The sequence below is a fragment of the Lygodium microphyllum genome, chromosome 12 (genome assembly GCF_053477565.2).
Source record: "Lygodium microphyllum isolate KBCC chromosome 12, Lygodium_microphyllum_v1.1.10, whole genome shotgun sequence".
Classification (NCBI taxonomy): Eukaryota; Viridiplantae; Streptophyta; class Polypodiopsida; order Schizaeales; family Lygodiaceae; genus Lygodium; species Lygodium microphyllum.
The window spans coordinates 10,394,633-10,418,636 of NC_141146.1; the positions used below are offsets into that span (position 1 = coordinate 10,394,633).

The 24,004-nt window shown below is 41.7% G+C and overlaps 1 protein-coding gene across 2 annotated transcripts in view; it reads left to right on the plus strand.

Annotated features, from left to right (window-relative positions):
• The window catches only part of REV3 (recovery protein 3), a 178,827-nt gene that overhangs the window by 35,292 nt on the left and 119,531 nt on the right, over window positions 1-24,004 (plus strand). The gene's annotated exons all lie outside the window — the stretch shown is intronic.

The following is a 24,004-nucleotide window of genomic DNA, read 5'->3' on the forward strand; positions in this document are numbered from 1 at the left end:
ACAAGCCTCTAGGAATCCCCACCATGTCCCATATAACAGCAATAGAAAGTTTGCCAAAAACTTATAACATCATAATACATACAAACAATGACAAAAAACACATCACAGATACTTCTGCATTGGCCAAATGCTAGATATGCTTTGGAAAAGCACTGATATCAATGTCGATAGCTTGAGGGCAGATTCATGCTCTAGCAACATAGATTGCATGGAAAGAAAATTGATTGGATCAATGGAGGTATGGGTTCTCAAGGCATTGGTCACACCATCAAAAATTGACAAGAGCTTGCAAAACACCAGCCCCACAAGATGTGCTTTAGAAAGAGCAGCTCGCATGTACAAAGCAAGTCTTGGATAATCATCACTTAGAGAAGAAAGGACTTGATAGAGTCTATCAGCTGGAATATGATGGTGTGAAGATGTCTATAGAGTGGAAGCTTGCATGGGTGGTGTCCATAGACCCTCGTGCATTTGGTGAAGCTTCACCCATACCTTGGAAGAAGATCCATAGAAGGTAACCGTCGGTAGGATTTCCTTTGAGCTGCATTGGAGAAAAGACAAATATATGGGGGCATCATTGGAATCTTAGTCAAGGGCTGCCTGCTCGAAGCTATTCTTGTTTCAACTAGATGGAAGTGGAGATGGTCTTGGCGGACGTGGAGTCGAACTAGAGACAATATTTCACAACTAATTTTGCACAAACCAAGCCTTCATAACTGCACTTTAAGTAGAGTAATCAGGCCTTTTGAGTTTATCATTAGTAGAACACGAAGGTGCCATGAGATTGAATGAAGATAGGAGCTAGAGAGAGATAGTTGGAGTGCTTTGTGGTTCGAGAGCCCAATCAAACAAGAGCTTAACAACTCAAATAAACACAAGTTTTAACATTCACACCGGATGACATCAACCCATAATTGCAAGGCAGGTGATAGGAAAATTGTCCTTGGTAAAGCAAATGCCTCGAGCAGGGAGGTGGACAGGCAAGCTGTGGGTGATGTGCTTTGCATCTTTGAGTGGCTCTATCTAAGGTGTCTCCTTGTGGTGGAGCCACAAGTTGATGTGGGGTATGCTCTGAGGTAGCTGTGGTTGTTAAAAAGTTGATAAGAGTGCACTGCCGCGAGTCCCCAAGGGGCCTCTCTCAAGACTGTAAAATGTGATCTCTATCTCGATGCAGCTCCAAAAGGAAGAGTCCAAGGCAATGTTGATTCGGGAAGTCCATCACCTTGGATAGTGGTCCAAATTCCTCTTGAAACAAGCAGTGTAAGCATTGTCTGATCTCATAGTACATTGGACACATGCATATGTAGTGCTCCTCAATCTTTGGCTCAAGGTGGTAGATTCAGTTGTTTGGGGGGAGGGGATTTGCTCCATAGTGACATGTCTCTATCTGCTGAGGAAGAGTCTTCACACAAACCACTTTGACACCCACCCGTGTGATCAACACGGCTATCACAAATCAACACACTCTTTGCTGGTGATTCCTCACATGCCATGGATTAGATTCACTCCAATTGCTATGTCCTCAATTGCTCTCACCAACCTTGACCAATGAGCTTGAATCTATCTCAATTACACACTCAGACAAGTGTCTTCAAGCATATAGATCTACGATCACTCCAATGTCGACTAACATGACATTGAAAAATACACCCATTGTTGCTCATTGCTGCCATACTAGAATTGACGAGGACTTTACACAAATCTCAGTTGTAGATTGATTTGATTTGCTGAATAAGGTCTCAGCCCCGATTTGTTCAACAAGCTTAGAGCTTTACCCTAACCAATGCACCTTCACTTCATTGTCCAATTGAAGTAATTTACACTTGTAAATCAGCCGTCCATAAACCCTAATCTTTGGCATGCATTTGCCCCGAGATTGGATGCCGAATTTAATGCTTTTAGTGGTTGGAAAATCCTAACCATTGATTTGCTGTAAACAACAAATCCTAATTCTGATTTGTTGTAAATAGAGCTTGCACAGCCCGAGATAGAGAAATGAGGAGAAAGAGATTGATTCTTGGCTGTCCAGCACCTTGGAATAGCCGCAAGACACTCTCCTCTTGCTGTTCATTACGAAAAATCAGCAAGCATGCATGTTCTTTTGTTACTACAACTCTCTAAACTTAGGCTGCTCCAAAAATATAAGAGAAAGAGAGCCCAAATAGCCAAGATCAAGTTTCCAAATGAATAATCGGCTGCTCCTTAATCAGATCATATTTTTGATTAAGGGTTATTAATGACTTGATCATTAATCATAAGTAAGCTACCCATTGGACGAAACTTTAACTCAGTTTCTACTTAGTAACTTGTGTTCTAAGGGAGTTGCTTATTGGGAGAAACTTTCAATGTAACTCAATTCTAAGGTGCAAACTTTTAATTTAATGAGAGTTTCACATTACACCTTATTCCTTTTGCCTTGCTCTTGTACCACATAGCCTAAACACTTTTCCACTCACTGCCTATGAAATGGTTACCATGCTAAGAGCTAGGGATACTAGAATTAAAGTTCATTTTAATTAAAAATCTTCGTGAAGTTTAATTAAATCATTAGGTTTATTTCTCATTCTAGTGACATTCACCTCTCTTCAAACATTGTAAGTGACCCTGATTGCACATAGTTAAGATCTAGTATAGCATACGAAATAGCCAATACACGTTTTTAAGCAACCAAGCATATTGCCATTATTGGACATATTATGAGTGTACCATTGTTCAAAAATTTTTGCAAGTAACTAAGCATGCTGCTATTACTCCATGTTCTGGCAATGTACATTTTTTCAAGATGATAGTTATTGCACTAGTATACAATCAATGACAACTATACATATCCATGGCTATCAAAGTGATACTCATTGCACTAGTGAATAACCAAGTTGAGGTGTAGAAACATGTGTTTGCCACATTGATCATGTTAAGTCTCAAAGCTCATTGTCTACTAAGACAAAAGAGTATAATAAACCATGGCTTCATTCAGTCGATGCAGATTCCTTATAAAACTATCTATCCCTTGTCTCAAAGTTGGCCAAAGAGAGTCTCAACTATTTTCTCCATAGCATAAGTATATCAATGCTTTGCAACTATAAAGCCCAACTTCTTTTGATACCAAAGATGACCATACATTTTTCAAAATCCATTCCATTTAGTTGTTAGACTCAGCATAGCATATGCTTTTTTGGCTAGAGGTCCAAACACACCAAGCTGCACAACAAGAGGTTTACCCATGCGCATATCAACTGTGTAACATCCTCCAAGCTCACATCTATGATCAATAGATTAGTTGTACAAAAACAACCAACCAATATCATCAGGGCTTTATCAACTACCATTGACTACAGTCGAAGAAAGAAAGAAAGAAAGAAAGAAAGTTATATTAACGTCTACAACAGGCCAAGTTGGCCTATGAGACCAAAATGTTGCATACAAAATGTCTGGGAGATTTCAAAAGTCCCAGTGAAGCTAACGTTTATGCTATGTTGAACTAAATTGAGTGGGTACAAAATGATATCTAGACTGGATACAATCTAGAGGTACTCCCAATGCGGTGTGGAACTGCTCCTGGAGTGTTCATCCTAGGATGTCCCGCATGGGTCGGTCTAACATGGAGAGACTAAAGCGGCGGGGCAGGGCCCTCCGATGGCGGCGTAGTATCCCTTGTATCTTCAACATGTGTCTTCTGCGGGGACAGGGGCCGGCGGGGCGTGGGCGCCGGGCTTTGCCTCTCACTGTGGCTATTTCTAAGGTGGTCCCCCGGGGTCGGGAGGCCGGTTGGGCTGGTGGGGGCTCGGTGGTGGGGAGGGTAGCTGGTATTTGGTAGAATTCGTTGAGTGTGCGTTGGTTGGTGGCTCCTTGTCTTTGCTCCGTGGTTCGTAGGAGGTGGTCTCTGTGGCGTCGTATTTCCAGTAGAAAGAGCCCTAGGCATCTCTGGTCTTTGAATTCCATCACCTTGGAGAGTGGTCTGAATCCTTCGTTGAATAGGCATTGGAAGCGTCCCTGGATTTCGTAGTACACTGGGCATCTACAGATATAGTGTTCCTCTGTCTCTGGCTCGAGATGGCAGAGCTGACAGATTCGGTCTTCTGGGGGGAGGGGGTTGGCCCCGTATCTGCCCGTCTCGACTCGTAGTTGGTGTGAGGACGTGCGGATCTGTCCGATGGTACTTTTGACCCCGTGAGACAGGTGTGTGTCCATGAGATTGGGCGGGTGATGAAGCCATCCGGGGAGATGTGCAGGAAGTGCTCTCGGTAGAAAGCCTTCTTGGTTCCTAGTTCCGACGTGGGGGTCACCCATGTCCTGGCTGTGTGTGTCTGGGTGATATCCATTCTGATGATGCGATTCACCTCCTCTCGGCTGAGCTCTAGGTGTGGGCAGTCTAGGCTGTATTGTAGTGAGGGGAGGTGGTCCATGTGCAGGCCATGGAGCCGTAGCCAAGTCTCTGTTCGGGCATACTAGCACTCAGTGTCCCCTTGTGTTGCTAGCTGTTTGGATGACTCCAGGGCGAGTCTGGGGTACCGGTGCCGGGGCAGGGCCCATATTCGGTGCAAGAATGGGTCTGGAAGAGGGCCTCAGCCACGAGGAGCGGTGCCCCCAGCTCTGCGCGGATGATCTCGTGTGGTATGGAGGGCTTGCTTCGGATCATCCGTGAGATCATAAGTATTAAGGGTCTCTCCATCTGCTCCCATCCCTCATAGGTGGCCTCCTCCTTAGGCAGTGGCTGGTCCTGTGGGGCCCTCCGCGTGTGGTAGAGACTGGACCCCCATATGGGAGTCTCGTATAGGAGGGCTGGTGTGACCAAGGTGTCAGAGCCATTGGGTTGACGTGTTGAACACCATGACCTTGGTTTTCCCCAGGTTCACAGTTAGGTCTTTGTCTTGGCAGAAGGTCTGTAGTGTGTCCAGTTGGGCACTGTAGCCCTTCAGGTGTGCTGGAGATGAGGACTATGTCGTCCGCATATAGTAAGATGGGTATCAGTGTCCCTCCCAGGCTTGATCCCTCCTCGCCCAATCTATCTATGTACTCTGAGATCTCATCAATGTAGAGGCCAAATAGGGTGGGTGAGAGTGGGCATCCCTGCTTGACTCCGATGGTGCTGGTTATCTCCTTTGTCAGCCCTCCTGGTGCCCGGACTCGGCCTGTTACCGATTTGTATAGTGTCAGTATCCCTCATCGCATTTTGGTTGGGACCTCCAGTTCCTGTAGTCTCTGCGTGAGCCTCGCTCGTGGGACTGTGTCAAAGGCCTTGCGGAAGTCTACGAAGCAGTAGTACACCCGTCTTCCATGTGCTCTGCCCTCCTCTATGATGGCACTCAGTGTGAGGATATGGTCAAGGGTGCAGAAACCCCTCCTAAACCCTGCTTGTCCTGCCGCCTGATGTTGGTGTTGCTCTGCCCACTTGCTCAGCTCGTGGTCCAGTATGGATCCATAGAGCTTGGCTAGTACATGGCCAACCATGACTGTTCGGTAGTTCGTGGGAACCATGGGGTCTCCGGTCTTCAGGATAGGTATTATGGTGTTGGTTGACCAGCTGGTAGGGAAGCCTTCGCATAGGGCTCTGTTGAACATGTGTGCTAGGAGAGGTGCTAGTATGTCTCTGGCATGGGTCAAATGCTGTGCTACCAAGCCTTCGTGGTCTTGGGCACGGCCATTTTGGAGTCTATCAATGGCGTCCCGAACCCGCCCCGTGCTGAAGAATGTGGATGATCTGGGTCTGCTCCCTGGGGGACGGGGTAGCTGGGGCTGCTTGGGTACTTGGTATAGTGAGGTTGCATATGCGTGCCAAGTGTCCGGGGAGGTGATGGGCGTCTGGGCTCGGGGTTCCTGAAACGCCTTCCATGCCTCTCTGCTGTCCTGTCCTAAGAATAACTGGTAGAATTCGTGTTCCACTTTGGAGAGGTAGGCTCGTTTCTTCCGTCGCACTAGACGACGGAAGATCAAGCGTGCCTGTTTATGCGTGTGTACTCCCCGTGCTTCGTCCTGTTGAAGATGGAGCCGGGTTTCCCTGCACTCTGCGTCGTACCAGCTATTTTGTGGGACATTTTTGTTCGGAGGGGTGGAGTGGGGGGATGTGTGGGGGAAGTATTCGGCAGCCGAGGTGTGTAGTGTGCCCGCCAACTGTGCTGTGACCTCCTCCAGGGGTGCGTGGGGGTCCATTTCCTGCAGGCTCTAGTAGAGATGGTCGGAGTATGCGCTCGCAGTTAGCCTGGTAAAGTGGTACCTGGGGAATCTTGGGGGAGAAGTGAAGATAATCTCTTCTCTTCAATTACTACTTTCGATCAAAGTCATTCACACTCTACCATAGGAGATTTAGAGGTAGAGACTACAAGGTAGTAGGAGAGTTAGAACTATGATTGAGGCGATTAGAAAGGAAGTATCTCTTGACTACAAGGTCTTGGAGGAGTTAGAGCTATGATTGAGGCCGTTATGGAGCAAGTATGTCTTGGCTAGAGGATGGATACATACACTTCTTAAGACCTGGGTGGGTCTCTTCTCTAGAGACCCACCCAGGTCTCTTCTCTAGAGGGGATATCCTTCTAGAGGATGGATACATACACTTCTTAAGACCTGGGTGGGTCTCTTCTCTAGAGGGGATATCCTTCTCATGGTCATTGTGACTAGTGAAACGAGGACATATACTATTGTGGTTGAGAAGGATGGCTGTCTCCAATACAAGAGGTTGAACCGGGTAGAGTATATAGGATGCTCTAGATAGAGAATTAGAGTAGTGGCTGCCATGAGGATGTGAAATTTTATTGATTTGCTTAGCATTTGATTAAATGTTAATCAAATGTGCTAACATGACTTGTACATGTGAGATGCAAGTCAATTATTTCACATTGTGGGATCTAGGACCTTGAGATATTAGTTGGTGCCAAAGGAAAAAGTTGTAATAAGCTATGTTTGACAAGTACTAGGTGGTTCCCAGTGTTAGATTTTGGCCTAGACCAATTTATTGGCCATTAATACCAGTGGTGACATTAGAGGCTAGACGTTAATTAATTAATGTATGCTGGTTCTAAGGGCTAATAACTGCTCAGGGATACTTGAAGACAATTTGGTCTAGGTAATTTAATTATTGATTGGTAAAATTAATTTTTTGAGCGTTAGAATAATTATTTAATTAATGTTCAGAATTAATATTTTAAAAATTAATTTAATAAGTTGTATAATGTTGGAAAATGGGATTAGAAGGTTGCTACTTGGCAAAATGCCTAGGCAATTAAAGAAAACATTTTTAGGGATTGGTGGAAGTCTATTCTAGCAATTGTGAGAGAGAAGGAGAGACTGCTGGTGGAAGTCTCTTCTAGCCATTATGAGAGAGGAGGAGGTTGTTAGAGAGCAAGGAGAGTTTGTTGATGTGATTTGTAGCCACCAGGGATCAGTCCTACAACATGTGACAGTAGTTTGGAGCCCTCTAGAAGCAAGTGACAGCAATCCAAGGTCCTTTTGCAGATGACAATATACAGGAGGGGCAATAATCTTTATGTTGGTTCTAAGTTGTAAGTAACAGCTTCCATGGTTGTTTGAGTAGGGCAGTAGTAGCTTTTCATCATTTATTGCAATGGAACTCTGAAATTTCTCTCTAGCATTCTGTCTCATTCCCGAGTCATCTCTCAAGTTATCTCAGTATTTTTTGGCAATTTGAGTGATTAGAGAAAGAGATTTCAATCATTCTCTACTGTAAACCCTAATTTATAGTAGAAATCAAGGTTTTGATAGCCACCTCAGGATGCATACTTAGAATTGAGGGCCTCGAATTGAATTCCAGCAGTTGAAATTGAGGAATTTCAGGGGGATTGAAGAGACCAGCTAGACAATATTAGATTTGGGGCTGAATTCGTCTCTCAAAGAGCAAGGCGAAGGCCAATCCCCAAGCAAACCAAGGGGCAAATTGGTTTGGAGATTTGTTGGTCAATTTGATAGTAAGAGGACTTGGACCAGCAGAAGAAATTGGAGGATCTCAATTGTACTTCTTCCATTTGCAATATAAGATAAAGAAATACTGCAAGGGGCACCAGTTTGGGGGCCAACAAGGTATCCAATGTCTAAGATTAAAGTGGTAAAGTGTGCATTTTCAATTTACGTGAATTTTATGGTGGTTCTAATTAGTGCTTTATAAGATTATTTACCACCCTATCCGAGGAAGGCTGGTTTCATGGTTCCATCATTGGGATACCATCAATTCCCTTGACTTGGTGGACTGGAGGCACTTGATTGAAGGTCAAAAGAAGTTGTATTCATTTGAGCATTACAGCAATAATGTCTTCAGATAGTGAGATAGAATGAAGTAGGGATAATACCTCTGTTGAGAAATAAGGCATAGTCTAAGTCCTTATCCTATGTTTGTATTAAGTAAGTGTGTGAGAGGCTGTGTAAAGTGCCCTAAAGGTCAAAGCGTCTATCTTTTAGTGAGTGACTTGAAAAAAAGTAGATTGTAGAAAAGACGGAGAAAGAAGAATGAAGAAGAAGAGAGATTGAGTCTCCATATCCGTGTCTCAACCACCTTCCGTTGTGCATCCCCATTGAGTCTCTCATCTATTTTTTCAGTTGGTATTAGAGCATAAGCATGGGAATAAAAGATTGGAGTGAGGAGCTCACTGAATCGAGGTCTACATTGGCTTGAATGCTTGCTGTCCGCCATTAAAATCAGGTACAAATTCCTATCTTAATCACCCGCAACAGGTCTATGGATTGGATGAGCTGCTAAAGCTCGGATTTGGAGGCGATTGGAGTCCACACTGGATGCATTTGGTAAGCCAAATGAGGATGGAAATGAGGAAGAGGAAACCATCTATTTTTTTCACTGTCTGTGCCAGAGAAGGAAAATACAAAAAATCTTTCACTTAATTGAGAGAGATTGAAGCTCTAAAGTGAGAGCTTGAAGCTCCACGATATGGCGTTTGAGGACGAGAGGACGTTTTTTACCAGGTCGATTGCCTAGAGTGTGTGCCGTGGGGTGTCGCTGGAAAACGGCGCCAAATATGGCTGTCGACTAATTACATTTTTTCCTCTCTCTCATAAGGCTTAAAAGCCTTATCCACTAAGGTTTAAAAAGAAACCTTTCACTTAAGTTACGTTCACATTGGTTAGTGGTGAATTGGTTATTTTGTGGAATTGTGTTCACATTGTAGAGTCCATGAACTGGTTATTTTTTGAACTAGTTCACAGCTGAAGAGTTCACATTGTTACAAAGTTAAACTAGCTGTTTTGGAGGCCTAGAAGGCCAGTTTTATGCCTTTTTCGGGTGCCATTTTGGAGGCCAAAAAATTGCAAAAAAATTCGAGGAAAATTTGTATAGCTTCACGTTGACTGGGACTTTCATTTTGGCACAAAAAACTCCAGAAAAACAGCAATGAAAGTGGTCGATTTTAAGCTCGTATTTTGATGTTTTTTGGGTCATATGAGCACCATATGAGCTCTGTTTTGGATGCTTCTTGTTGGACAGTCAATGTATGATGTATGAGCATCATGTATGGATGTATATGACAGCATTTGAGCTTATGTATAGCAGCCATTCTCTTGGAAGGGAATTTGCATGAAATTTTGGGCTATTTTGGTGCTTTTTTGGTCTCGGGTTGACCATTTGAGGCAGTGGATTGGTTCATATTGCTGAATGCTTGATTGGGACAGCACATATTGCTGGTTTTTCTGAAAGTGCAGCCATTAAAATGTCAGACATAGCTCAAATTACCCAGATTGTTAGAGATAAATTGACCAAGGACAACTATAGTGTTTGGTCATACAAGATGGAGAACTTTGTGATGGGGAGAGGTCTTTGGGACCTCATTATAGGTGATGATGCATGCCTAGAGCTTCTTGAGGAGCCCACGGAAGAGCAAAAGAAGGCATACAAGGATTGGACTAGAAAGAAAAAGAAAGTTTTGCATTGGATTTCTATATGTATATCAGAGAGTTTGATTCCTCATATAAAAAAGGTAAACGCTTGTAAAGAGGCATGGGAGATCATTGAGAAAATATATGGGACATGTACAGAGGCAAGGAAGATATGACTTAAGTAAAGATTGCATGGATCATAGAGAGAAAACCGCACTATCAATGACTATGTTGCAGAGATCAAACATGTTGCAGACTTGGTCTAGCATATAAATCTTTGGATACCTCTATTTCAGTTAGAGGCAGCTCTACGCCAGAATTTGAAGAATTGATTACTTTGCTACTTACAGAAGAAATAAGGTTGGGTTTGAATGCATCTAGCAGCAGCAAGAATACAAGGGAGATAGTGTCTTCTATCATCAAAGAGGGCATGGTAGCCCATCTAGAGCTAGAGGCTCATCTTATGGCCATGGTGGTGATAGCTTTGCACATGGTCAAGGTATCTTTGGTTCTGGTGGTTTCATGCCTAGAGGCAAGGGAAGAGCTTAGTCTAGAGATAGAGGATGATCTACTCCACATAGAGATGGTGCATGTAATTATTGTGGGCGGTATGGATATTTTGAAAGGAAATGTTATCACAAGCAAAATGCTATGCCTAGGGGTTGAGGAAGGACTTAATATAACCATTATGTAGGTGGCTATGGAGGTGTAGGTTATGGATCTAGAGGTGGCTCTGCTAGAGGCCATTTATTTGCCATGGAACATGTACTAGGGAGCATGACGCACCCTCCTAGTGACGATGATTGGTTGTTGGATTTAGGGGCTACAAATCACATGACTCATCATGTTGAGTGGTTGATACAAACAACAAATGTAGAATGAAGAATATGTGGTTATTGGAGATGACGCTTTGCATAAAATTACTCATGTTGGTAGTGTGCCACTTGTCACTAGAGATGGAGTTGAAAATAAGCTCGAGGATGTACTTTATGTACATAATCTACAATCACTAAGAACTTAGCATAAATTGGTCAAATGGCAAACCAAGGAATGCAGGTGAGATTCAATAGATATGGATGTTTCATTGAGGAATTTCGAAATGGAAGGCCTGGCAGATTGATTGCAAAAGCAAAGAAGAAAGGCAGGTTATTTGCCTTGGATGCAGGTACTCCTGTCATTCATAACTCTATGTATGTTGAAAGTGGGTATGGTCAAGATAAGGATGTTGAATTATGACATAGGGGAATTAGTCATGTAAACTTGCAAAGATTGAAACAAATGCAAACTAAATAGGTGGTTCGTGGTTTGCCCCATTTTGGATATGTTAATCATGATCAGGTATGTGAGGCTTGTTTCTTTGGCAAGCAAGCTAGATTACCATTTCCAAAGAGGGGGAGAATCAGCAGTTATCCTTTGGAAATGGTGCATTCTGATATTTGGGGTCCATGTTAGAATGTCTCATTGAGTGGGAGATGTAGGTTTTATACCACTTTTATTGATGATTTTAGCAAAATGACTTGGGTGTATTTCATGCAGCATAAAAGTGAAGCCTTTGAAAGATTTTTGGAGTTTAAAGCTATGGTTGAAAAATAGTTTGGTTGTTACATAAAAGGATTGAGGTCTGATAATGGAGGAGAGTACATGTCATATGAATTTTCAGATTTTTTGAGAGATCATGGAATCAAAAGACAGGTGACATGCAGGTACACACCCAGCAGAATGGTGTGGCAAAAAGGAAGAACCGTATCATTGTAGAGATTGCTAGGGCAATGATGAACCAAATGAATATACCATTGACATATTGGGTAGAGGTAGTGCATACTGCAGTACATATCATGAATAAGACACCTACAACATTGACTCATCATGTATCACAATATGAAAAGATGCATGGCAGGACACCCACCGTTGCCTACTTGAGGGTTTTTGGATGTGTTTGTTATGTTCATGTTCCTGATGATCTGAGGAAGAAGATGGAGCCAAAGGCTATAAAATGCATCTTTCTTGGATACCTTGATGAGAAGAAGGGTTACAAATGCTATGATCTAGTGACTAAAGAAGTTTACATTAGCAGGGATGTCAAATTCAGTGAGTATGAATCATGGTACAAGCCCAAGATTGCAGTGGACTTGGATTTTTATGAGAGTAGTGTTGATGATGCTCATGTAAAGAAAATTTCAGCAAATGGTAAGATTTGAAATCAACACTTAGAAGATATGTTTGGACCTCAAGAGAATGCAGAAAGCTTTGGCAACTATAGTCTATGGAGTGGCAGGTTGAGTTCACACAAGAGTGCGGAAATTGCAAAAGGCAAGGGGTCCATTGCTGAAGTTCAGAGGATGAATCTATTAATGATGAGCATGGCATTCCTTATGTAAAAACACCACGTACTAGAAGTGCAGAAAAATATGTGCCACCACATGCAAGAGCAGTTGAGACACCAAGTAGTGCACCTTAGTTGAGGAGATAAAAAAGAGTTAGATATCCTGTTGATAGATTGACATATAATGGATTCATGAAGATGCATTATGCTTATATGGTTTCTTATGTATAGCATGTGGAACCTACTTGCTTTGAGGAAGTAGTTGAAAGCACAGAATGGAGATAAGCTATGGATGAGGAGATGGATGCATTGAAGAAAAACAAGACTTGGGATTTAGTGTAGTTACCTCGTGGAAAGAAATCAATTGGTTGCAAATGGGTGTACAAAGTCAAGTGCAAATTGGATAGTTCTCTAGAAAGGTTAAAGCAAGGCTGGTTGCAAAAGGTTATGCACAAACATATGGATTGGATTATAAGGAGACATTCGGTCCATTAGCAAATATGACTATAGTGAGATCGGTGATTGCTTTGGCTTCTATATATGACTTGAAATTATATCAAATGAATGTGAAAAATGCATTCTTGAATGGGAATTTAGAAGAGAAAGTGTACATGGATCAGCTTGAAAGGTACGTCAATCCTAAATACCCGCATTATATATGCAAGTTGAACAAGGCATTGTATGGACTGAAGCAAGCATCGAGAGCTTGGTGTGAGAGGATTAGCAGATTCTTGTGTATTATAGGATTTCAGCAGCGTATGGCTAATTACTCACTCTATGTGAGACACACAGAGGATGGTATGGTTGTGGTTGTCATCTATGTTGATGACCTCATTATTGCATGTACACTTGAGAGGGAGATTACTGAAGTTAAGCATGGTCTTCATAAAGAATTTGACATAAAGGAACTTGGGTTGTTGAGATATTTTTTGGGTATTGAGATCATTGATATATCTCATGGTATTTGGTTGGTACAAAGACAATATTCCTTGGAGATGTTGGAGAAGTATGGCATGACAAGATGTAAGCCAGTGGATATTCCCTTGGATGAGAACATCAAAATGATTGATGATGGGCAATATGTGGAAGATGTGAGTATGTTTAGAAAGATGGTTGGTAGTCTTATCTATTTAACTATTACAAGATCAGATTTGAGTTACGTTGTTGGATTGATTAGCCAATTTATGCAAAGACCATGTGAATCACATGTGGATGCAGTGAAGAGAGTTCTAAGGTATGTGAAGAAGTTAGTTGGATTTGGCTTATTCTATGAGAAGGGAATAAAGCCTACCTCGTTTGGGTATATTTATGCATACTGGGCAGGTAATCTTAAGGATAGGAGATCCACCAGTGGTTATGCATTTTCATTTGGATCAGCCATGGTAAGTTGAAGCAGCAAAAAACAACCTATATTTGCTTTATCAAGTACAGAAGCTGAGTATTGAAGTGTTGCATTGGTAGCATGTGAGCAGACATGGTTGAGATTGGTTTTATTTGACATGGGGATTGAACTTGATGATGGAATCATCATCAATTGTGACAACATTAGTAGCATTATGTTAGCAAAGAACCCAGTCTACCATGCCAGAACAAAATACATAGAAGTGTGTGAGAAGGTGAGAGGATCGAAGCTCAGCTGAGAGTGCAATAGACAGTGTGGAGAGTGAAGTATGACACCCAATCCAATAGATTGAAAGAGTATAAACTGAAAGTACAGAGTACAACCCTTAAAACTTAGGGTTGTAGGGGGTGTTTACACCTAAACACAATAAGTGCTTGTAAGTGTGTAACATAAGCACATACGAAAGAAGACTTAAGTTTGGGGGAAATAACCTCTCGTACCGAGAGTAAAAAGTGTCCCAGTGTTCTACCGATCAACCGATACTCCTCTATGAGCGTAGGTGTGAGTGAAACCCAACAAAACCCCTTGGAGTGAAGAGTGATCAAAAGTACAAGGATAATCCGCCACCAAAGGAGATCGAATTTAAAGCATTGCGAAATGCTTCAAATTTGTCATGAGGAAGAGCTTTGGTGAAGATGTTTGCCACATTACTGGTGGTAGGACAATAGACAAGGCTGATATCATCTGCATGTAGCCTCTCTTTGACAAAGTGATAATGTATCTCAATGTGTTTCGTGTGTGCATGAAACACTAGGTTCTGTGCCACTGCAATGGCACTTTGACTATTGGTGAACAAAGGAGTAGGCTCTGTAACATATACATCCAGATCAACCAGCGGGTGTCTAATCCATATGCATTCAAATGTGGTAGTGAAAGCGGCCTTGTATTCAGCTTCACATGACGATGTGGCAACAGTGGATTGTTTCTTGCCAAGCCAAGATATGCAAGATTAGCCAATAAAAAAACAATTGCCACTAGTGCAGTGACGTGAATCATAATCACCAACCCAATCAGAATCACTGTAAGCATGTAATTGTAGTGGTCCCCCCTTGGCATAAAGCAATCCAAGAGATCTAGTACCTTGCAAGTAACGAAAGACACGCTTGATAGCTTGCCAATGTGACATGCGTGGCTGATGCATATATTTGCTTAGGGCTGAAATTGCAAACTGTATGTCCAGCCTAGTGTTGCATAGGTAAATAAGACATCCAATTGCTGGAGCATATGTGTGTATATCAAACAAATCAATGTCATCATGTAATGACAACTTTAGTCCAGATTCCATTGGTGTACAAATCGGCTTGCAATCCTGTAAGCCAAACTTCTCAAGAAGTTTACCAATGTATCTTGACTGTGATAAACCAATATCTCTAGTATCATGTATGAACTGAATGCCCAAGTAATAATGCAAAGACCCTAAGTTTGACATCTTAAAAGTTTGTTGCAAATTTTGTTTAAATGCTGAAATCTGATCAGCATGTGTCCCTGTAAGCAAAAGATCATCAACATATAGACAAATGATTAGCATGGATCCCCCTCTTTACATACGTAAAGGGTTGACTCAGATGAGCTGTTTATAAAACCCTTGGCTGAGTAAAAAGGCATCAATCTTTGCATACCAAGCTCCAGGAACTTGTTTCAAGCCATATAAAGCCGTTTTCAGCTTGCAAACCAAGTGTTCGGATCCCTCAACTGCAAAACCTATGGGCTGTTGTACATATACTTCCTCATGAAGTTCCCCATGTAAAAATGCAGTTTTAATATCTAACTGATGCACAGTTCATCCATAATGGCCAACCAAAGCAACCATAGACTTGATGGTAGTCATTCGGGAGGTAGGAGCAAATTTCTCCTTATAGTCAATGTCTTTTTTCAGTGCATAGCCTTTAGCTACAAGCCTTGCAGTATATTTATCAATGGATCCATCTGCATTCCATTTCAACTTGTAGAACCATTTTGTTCCAATGGCTTTCTTCCCAAAGGGCAAAGACACTAACTCCCATGTTTGATTTTTAATGATAGAATCAAATTCAACTTGCATTGCTGCCATCCAAGGCACACTTTGTTGTGAATTCTCAAAACATTTAGGTTCCTCATCATCAACTGTACTTGCTGCCATAACAAACTCCATGGTATGTGCAGTATCATGGATACGAGCTTGCCTTCTAGTACGATCAACCATGGATGCATCCAGATGACTATCTTTCATAGTCTGTAAATACCATCTAGGCATTTGTCTTGCCTCCTAACTGTGCACAAGCTCTTGTTGAATTTCAGTTTCAGCACTTTGTTGAATATTCAAATCAGCCAATGGCTGATTTTCTGCATTTTCCAATAGAGCAGTTGGCTGAACATTAAGTTCACTTGCTGAAACTCTAGCTGAATCACCAAATGAAATGGGCAGTAGCCCTTCAAATACATCACGGGCAGCTTTATATGTGTCAAAACCAGCAAGGGACAATTCTGATTTTTCATCAAAGAGTACATCCCTGCTGACAAACACCTTTTTAGAGACTAGATCATGAGTCTGTAGCCTTTGCTCTCACTACTATATCCCACAAAAATGCATTTGACAGCCTTGTTATCTTTTGAGTACTTGGGGAATGTGTGCATGTGCAAGACACCCAAAGGTATGAAAATGCCCAACAGAAGGTTTCCGGCTGTTCCAAGCCTCAGAAGGCATAACATTCTTTAATGCTTTGGTGGGGAATCTGCTTAAAACATGGCAAGCACACATTACGGCTTCCATCTAAAAAGTGTGTGGCAAGCTCTTTGCTTTCAGCATACATCTGGCCATCTCTATGATTGATTGATTCTTCCTCTCTGCAACCCCATTCTACTGTGGAGTATAAGTAGTAGTGAACTGATGAACGATGTCTTTCTGCTTCAAAAAAGAATTTAGCATAGTGGACATATATTTCCCCCCTCAGTCCGAACGGAGAGTCTTTATTTTACAGCTAGATTGGTTCTTAACAAGTGCTACAAAAGCCAAGAATGCATCATACACTTTTGACTTTTTCACCAAAGAATAGACCCAACAAAATCGTATAAAGTCATCAATAAAAGTCACAAAGTAGTAACATCCATCCAATGACTTTGTTTGCATAGGCCCACATACATTTGAATGCACTAACTGTAACTTGGCTGTGGCTCTAAAAGCAATATCAAGGGGAAACGAAAACCAATGCATTTTTTCCAAAATACATCTTTCGCACAAGTGCTCAGGAGGTCTCTCTAAAAGAGGTAATCCATCTAGCATCTGTGTATGCTGTAAGAGCATCAAGCTACCATAGGTCACATGCCCCATGCGAGCATGCTATAACTCTGCTTGTATCATAGCAGGAGTAAGAGAGGATGCCAAGTACACTGATTGATCAACTTAAAGAGTATCCAACTCATATAACCCATGACATAGAGTGCCAGTCAAGACCAAAGTCGTGTTCCTTCTCTCACCATGCATCTATCAAAGGTGACTTGCAATCCACAATGTGCCAAAGAAGAAATAGAGAGCAGATCTTCTTTATACCTGGCACAAACAAAGCATCCTGTAGGCGGAGAATTGTTGATGCATTGTTGGCACTTTGTATGATGCATTGTTGGCACACTGTACATATGTGCCAGTTGGAGCTGCACCAACAGAAGCAAATAAATCTCTGTGAGATGTGATGTGCCTAGAAGCACCACCACTGTTAAAAAACCAAGTACTTGCCTCCTCAGTAGAGCTAAATGCTCTATTAGCCCAAGAAGAGTCATAATTGCATGTGTAAAAGCAATAGTCCCTGTCTACAAGAAAGGATGTTGACTCAGTAGCAGTGGAAGAAGGATAAAAAATAGGCATCCCTAACTCCTTTTTCTTATCCTTGGCGATGCGCTTTCTACACTCAGTGATGTTACCAAACTTTGGGCCTAACTTCTTCTCCACTGACATAGTCCCAAAGATTTTTCGCAACAAGCATATTCTTCATCATGAAGGACCAAAGTGAGTAGTTGTTACCATCCAATCTGTCGTCCTTGGATAGATAGGTAAATACATCTCCTCCCTGAATTGCCATGATAATCAATACCAAGAGAAGGCAAAAGAGCAATGTCCAAGCTGAAGCAACCTGGAAATCTCCAAAATTTCCAGAAATTACAGCAAATAGCTTGCTGCAATTAGTACACTTAGGTACATTGTGTCAAAACAGTTTGTAGTGCACGCAGTCCAAGGTGCATTCAATGATCAGTAACACTGTATGAGCAAAAACCCCAAAATTTCTTGCCCTTAAATTGTCCAAAACAGTCTATCTCTGACTGAGACTGCAATACATGTGCCAATGTCTTCAAAAAGATCAAAAGCCCTAAAATTTCACAAAATCTCTGCATGAAATGTGTCCCAGACACTTGCAAATGCAGAGATATGCTGCCCAAGAACAATGCTTTCCTACAAATAATCTTTGAAATAATAATTGATAAAAAAAATGTCTTTTAACCCTGATTTTTGGAGCTGGAGGTTGAGCTGGACTGTCAGGTAGTGTGAGCAGATTTGTAGGATGCTAGTGAAGCTCGAGTTGCAAGTTGGTGGGCTGCACACTGGAGCAGGTGGTGCTGCAGGCGCATGCTGTAGAGGACGTGGTGGGTTGGCAGCTTAGGACGCAGGATGCGGGCCAGGGAGCTGTGTTGACAGGGTAGGGGTTGCGCAGGCTGCACACCAGGGGTGGTGCAGGCAGTCCAGGGGCGGCGCAGGCCGCACACTTGGGGCGAGTGCTGCCACAGGCAGGTGACAGAGTCCTGGCGAGAGAGCGCAGACTGGCGGCGTTTCCAGGCACGCGTAGCATAGAAGGCGGGCGCCACTTACAAGTAGTGCCCAGGTTGCAGTCAGGAAGGCAGTCTGGACTAGGGGCTGGTGGAGGCGCAGGGGCAGCGGGCACAACAGTGTTAGCTGATTGGGCGAGAGCAAGGAGGCTTCTTTTGAAGTGGCGCTGGCTGACTGAGCAAGAGCAGGGCGGCTCCAGCTGACAGTGGACAGGGGGCAGATCTGGTACTGAGCATGGACTCTTGGAGGCTGGGCAGAGTTGAGAAGCTGGAGCTCTGATACCGAATGTGAGAAGGTGAGAGGATTAAAGCTTAGTTTAGAGTGCAGTAGACAATGTGGAGAGTGAAGCACGACACCCAATGCAATAGACTAAAAGAGTACATGTTGAAAGTACAAAGTACAACCCTCAAACCTTAGGGTTGTAGGGGGTTTTCACACCCAAACACGATAAGTGCATGTAAGTGTGTAACATAAGCACATACGAAAGAAGACAATAAGTCTGGTGGAAAATATCTCTCGTACTGAGAGTAAAAAGTGCCCCAGTGTCCTATTGATCACCGACACACTTCTATGAGCGTAGGCGTGAGTGAAACCCAACAAAATTGCACTATCACTTCATCAAAGAGAAGGTCATTGATGGAGAGGTTGACTTGGTCCATGTCAAAACAAATGACTAAGTTACTGATATCTTTACCAAAGCATTAGGTAAAGATAAGTTTGAGTATTTCAGGAGTGCACTTGGAGTATCACCTTTGTAAGCTCATTTTGAGCTTGTGGGAGAGTGTTGAGAAATAAGGCATAGTCTAAGTCCTTATCCTATGTTTGTATTAAGTAAGTGTGTGAGAGGTTGTGTAAAGTGCCCTAAAGGTCAAAGGGTCTATCTTTTAGTGAGCGACTTGAAAAAAAGTAGATTGTAGAGAGAAGATGGAGAAAGAAGAATGAAGAAAAAGATAGCTTAAGTCTCCATATCCGTGTCTCAACCACCTTTCGTTGTGCATCCCCATCGAGTCTCTCATCTATTTTTTCAGTCTCCTGATCTGAAAATTCACAAAGTGTTGGTTAAAATGCAATGCTTGATTTGGAACAAGGTATGCAACATGGACAACAAGCTGATAATATTGATTTAGAACAATGTGTGGATCCGTCTAGGCCTTTATAAGCTAATGATTAGCAACAGGAAGAGGAATTTGATGACCAGTTGAAAGATCAGCTGAGAATAATAGTTGAAATGTTTATGCAATTGACAAATGATCCTTAGTTCATGCGCTTTTTGAACCCCTTAAAGGAGGGTAGTAAAGGCAGCTTCAAGATAACAAGATGCACCGAAAAAGGAGTCAATACAACAACATGATGTTTCAAACATAGGTAGTGAGCATAAGCAAATGATGCTAGTGGGGCAATTGATGCACATACAAGGCCAACTTGGAAGTGTTGGTACACTCATCTTTGGATTCTCTCACTCTCACTTTCAACACTGCTTTTGCTCCATTTTTGTCTTATTGCGCGCTCGTTCCAACAAATTGGTATGAGAGTTGTGGTATGAGTGTGCACGCTTCCCAAGGGTAGTCGGCAAGGCTGTCGTGACCTAACAGGCACGCATGGGGACTAGCGGTGACGGTAGGTAACGGGTCGAGCAATTGTGACAGTAGACAATAAGTTGGGCAGTTGCGACATTAGGCGATAGTTCGGGCTCAACATGGCAGGTTGGCAGGCGATGGCACAGGTGTGACGTGGTGCGACAGGCTAGACTTGAGGCAGGTCAACGGGCGCCATGCTTTGACAACCCTATTTTCATCACATTTTTTAAAAATTATTTCCTATAGATTATTTCCTTTCTCGTTAACGGGGATTCAGATGCATAAGCAAAGCTCCCAGATTTGTGCATATTTTTGCCTCAAAATTTGGGGGTTTTCCTAGATTTGATGTTGGTCATGCATAACAGTGATAGTGGACTCGGAAATTGCAGAAATTGTGTATATTGGCCTTGAAAATTTTGGGGCTTTTTATGTACCAGTGAAATTTTTCTCAGTTGAGTCGAATTTACTGACATTGGTGCACATTTTGGACTTGAGAAATTTGAGGCTTTTGCAAAATTCTGTAAAAATTTCCTAAATTTTCTTGTTTTATGCTCTTGGGAACACATATTAATGCAACTGGGGCAGATTGATCATTGAAAATTTGGGGCTTTTGCTTAAATTTTTGAATTTGGAAAAATTGATGTGTGAAATGTACATTGGGGACATTGTTGAAGCAATCTTCGTGTTGTAAGCAGTGAAATTCGAGCTTATTATCTCCCACTTGTGAGTTTTTGAAGAAATTGCAAAGAATTTTGGTGTTTCTATGTATCAAAAGTGCTTTTGGATACATCTATATTTAGTACACATGTTTGGCAGCTCCCATTGAGTTGATATATTGCTGAATATTCATGGTGCAGCAATCTTAGTGATCACTTGCAGATCTAGGATTGTTGCAAATGTATTTTTGGTGATATTATTGAAGTGGGAGTCACTTTTCGGTGGTGTATGCATGGATTATATGCTGAAATCTCAGTTATATTGTTGAAAGTCATTCCTCCTACTTCTGCACATGAACTTGGATCAAATCTTGCTCTTATCTCCTGAAAATTTGGGCTGAAATTAGCTGAATATTCAGCTAATATTTACTGTCATAAAATACAGCATTGGTACTTGGCACTTTACTGAATAATGGCCACTAATGCTTCTAGCAACAATGACACTAATCCCTTCTTGAAATCAAGAGGTTTGATGGTATTGGCTTTGACTTGTGAAAGGACAAGATGCAAGCCATTTTGTTTCTCAAGGATTGTGATGATGCTCTCTTGGAAATCAAGCTTGCAGCTATGACAGATGAGGATTGGGCTAGACTCAACAAGAAGGCCATTGCATACATTAAAATGGTTGTATCTAATGATGTACTTACATACATTAAGCATCTTGATACGGTTTATGCCATATGGAAAAAGTTGATGGATACTTATGAAAATACAACTCTAGTAAATCAAGTGCATCTCATGCGTAAGCTTGTAAACATGGAGTTGGATGAGTCTAAGCCAACATTGGAGCATTTGAGTGCTTTCATAGGGATTTTAGGTCAGTTGCAGGACTCTGGTATGCAGCCCTTCAATGATAAATTGAAGGCTATTTTCTTGTTGATAACTTTGCTTGATAGCTGGAAGTCTTTGGATGTTTCACTAAGCAACCACTTTGCTTTAACCTTTGATGGTGTTAGAGGCTCTACTCTCAATGAGGAGATTAGAAGAAAGTTCAGTGGAGAAAGCAATGGTTCAGTCTATAATCTTAGAGGCAAGTCAGAAGAGAGGGGTAATACAAGAAATAAAGGCAAAAGTAGGAGTAAAAGCAAGGGCAAATAGCAGGATGTTACTTGCTATGACTGTAGGCGTAAAGGGCATAAAAAGCTCGATTGTCAGTACTACAAGAAAGAGCAAGAAAGAAAGAAACAATAAAAGAAAGAAAAAGAAGGATGATGACAACTCTCTCTCAAAAGAAGTTGCAAAGGCAAATGTTGGATCTAGTGTGGTCATTGAAGAGCTCTCTGGCAGTGGAGAGATACTTGTTGTAGCCTCGTGCAATCATGTAGATGTTATGGCAGTAGTACGTGATATGCACATGACTAAAAAGGAGGTGATTGATGCCTTACTTTTAGCTCATGATGGGCTGTCCCAATCATGGATAGTCTACAATGGTGCCTCTTTTCATGTTACTCCCTCTTTGGAGTCTTTTTTTGAATACAGTGTAGGTTTCCTAAGCAAGGTTTACTTGGGCAACAATTATGTATGTGAAATAGAGAGTATAGGTAGTATTCACTTGGCCCTTGAAAATGGCCCAGAGCTGATTTTGCAGGATGCCAGATATATACCTGGCATAAAGAAAAGTCTATTATCAGTTGGGCTGCTTGATGCAAGATGATATTTTACTACCTTTGGTAGTGGATCTTGGAAGGTTCACAAGGGCTCTATGCTGATTGTCAAAGGCAGCAAAAAGGGGACTTTGTATTGTTTGCATTGTAAAGCATTACTTGGTAAGTTTTTGGCTGTGGCTGAAGTTCATTTATAGATGGAACTTTGGCATAAAAGACTTGGCCATATGAGCTAGAAAGGCCTTCAGGTTCTCTCCTCTTTAGGGAGATTTGATATAAAAGGCTCTGGTCTCGACTTTTGTAATGATTGCATAAATGAAAAACATGTGAAGTCTCCTTATTACTCTAGTGTCATTAAAAAGTCCAATGCTCTTGACTCAGTACACTTTGATGTGTGCACTATGGTTGTTAATTCACATGGAGATGTACGGTACTTTGTCACTTTTATTGATGATTTTTGTAGAAAGTCATGGGTGTGTGTGTTAAAGAGCAAAAAGGAAGTGTTGGATGCTCTTAGAAGGTTTCATGCCTTTGTTACCACATAGAAAGGGCTTAAGTTAAAAGCTATAAGAATAGATAATGGGGGCCAGTATGTTTCTAATGAGTTTAAAAAGTTTTGTGAGATGCATGGCATTAAGAGGGAGTACTGTCCCTTACAATCCTGCATCAAATGGTGTGGTTGAAAGATATAATTGTACACTTTGTGAGAGAGCTAGATGCATGCTGTCCACAACAAATCTCTTGTAGTAGTTCAAGGGAGAGGCTCTTAACACTGCAATTCATGTATGCAATTGCTCTCCCAATCATGCATTGAAAAATGGCATTCTTGAAGAAGTTTGGTTTGGCAAACCTGCTTCATATGACCATGTGTGTGTCTTTGGTTGTGATGCCTTTGTGCATGTTCTTGTAAATCAGAGAACTAAACTAGACATGAAATCCACAAGGGCCATCTTCATGGGATATGGAGATAAGGGAAACATGGGTTAGAGTTTGGCTTCCTCAGGACATGAAGATAGTACACAGCTGAGATGTAGTATTTAATGAGGCAAAGTTGTTGAAAAATGCTACACATGGTGACCTTGACAAAAAGAAGGTCAAACTTCAGCATTAACAACCAGCCATTTAGCAACCATCAGTTGAAGATTTTGTTTCTTTTAATGCTAAAAATGAGTAGCAACCTATTGTGCTATAGCCAGAAGATAATGGACAACAAATAGATGCACATGATGTAATAGGACAACAAGAACATGCTGAAAACAGGTTATAGTAGAAAGAAAATGCTGAAAATCAGCCACTAGGTGATGGTGTGCACATACTTGAGGATGTAGGTCCATTGCCTAACAAAATAGATGATTGTCTAAGAAGGTCTACATGTGTCAGAAGGCAGTCATTTAGTTTGTAAGTTGGAAGAACATTTAGTTTATAAGTTGAAACACAACTTATATGGGCTGAAACAAGCCCCTAGATAGTGGTATAAAAAAGTTTGATACTTTTACGCATAGCCATGGATTTAAATGCAGCCATGCAGATCATTGCTTACATGCTAAAAAGGTTAATGAAAGCTTTATTATGCTGGTCTTATATGTGGATGGCATGCTAATTGCAAGAAAGCGTAAGCGTATTTTAAAATGCTCTTAAAAGGCAGCTGAGTTTAGCCTTCTCAATGAAAGATTTGGGAGTAGTTGAACACACTTTGGGCATGTGCATTAAAAGAGATTGAGGGCAGCACTTGTTGTTTCTCTCATAGGACAAGTACATCAAC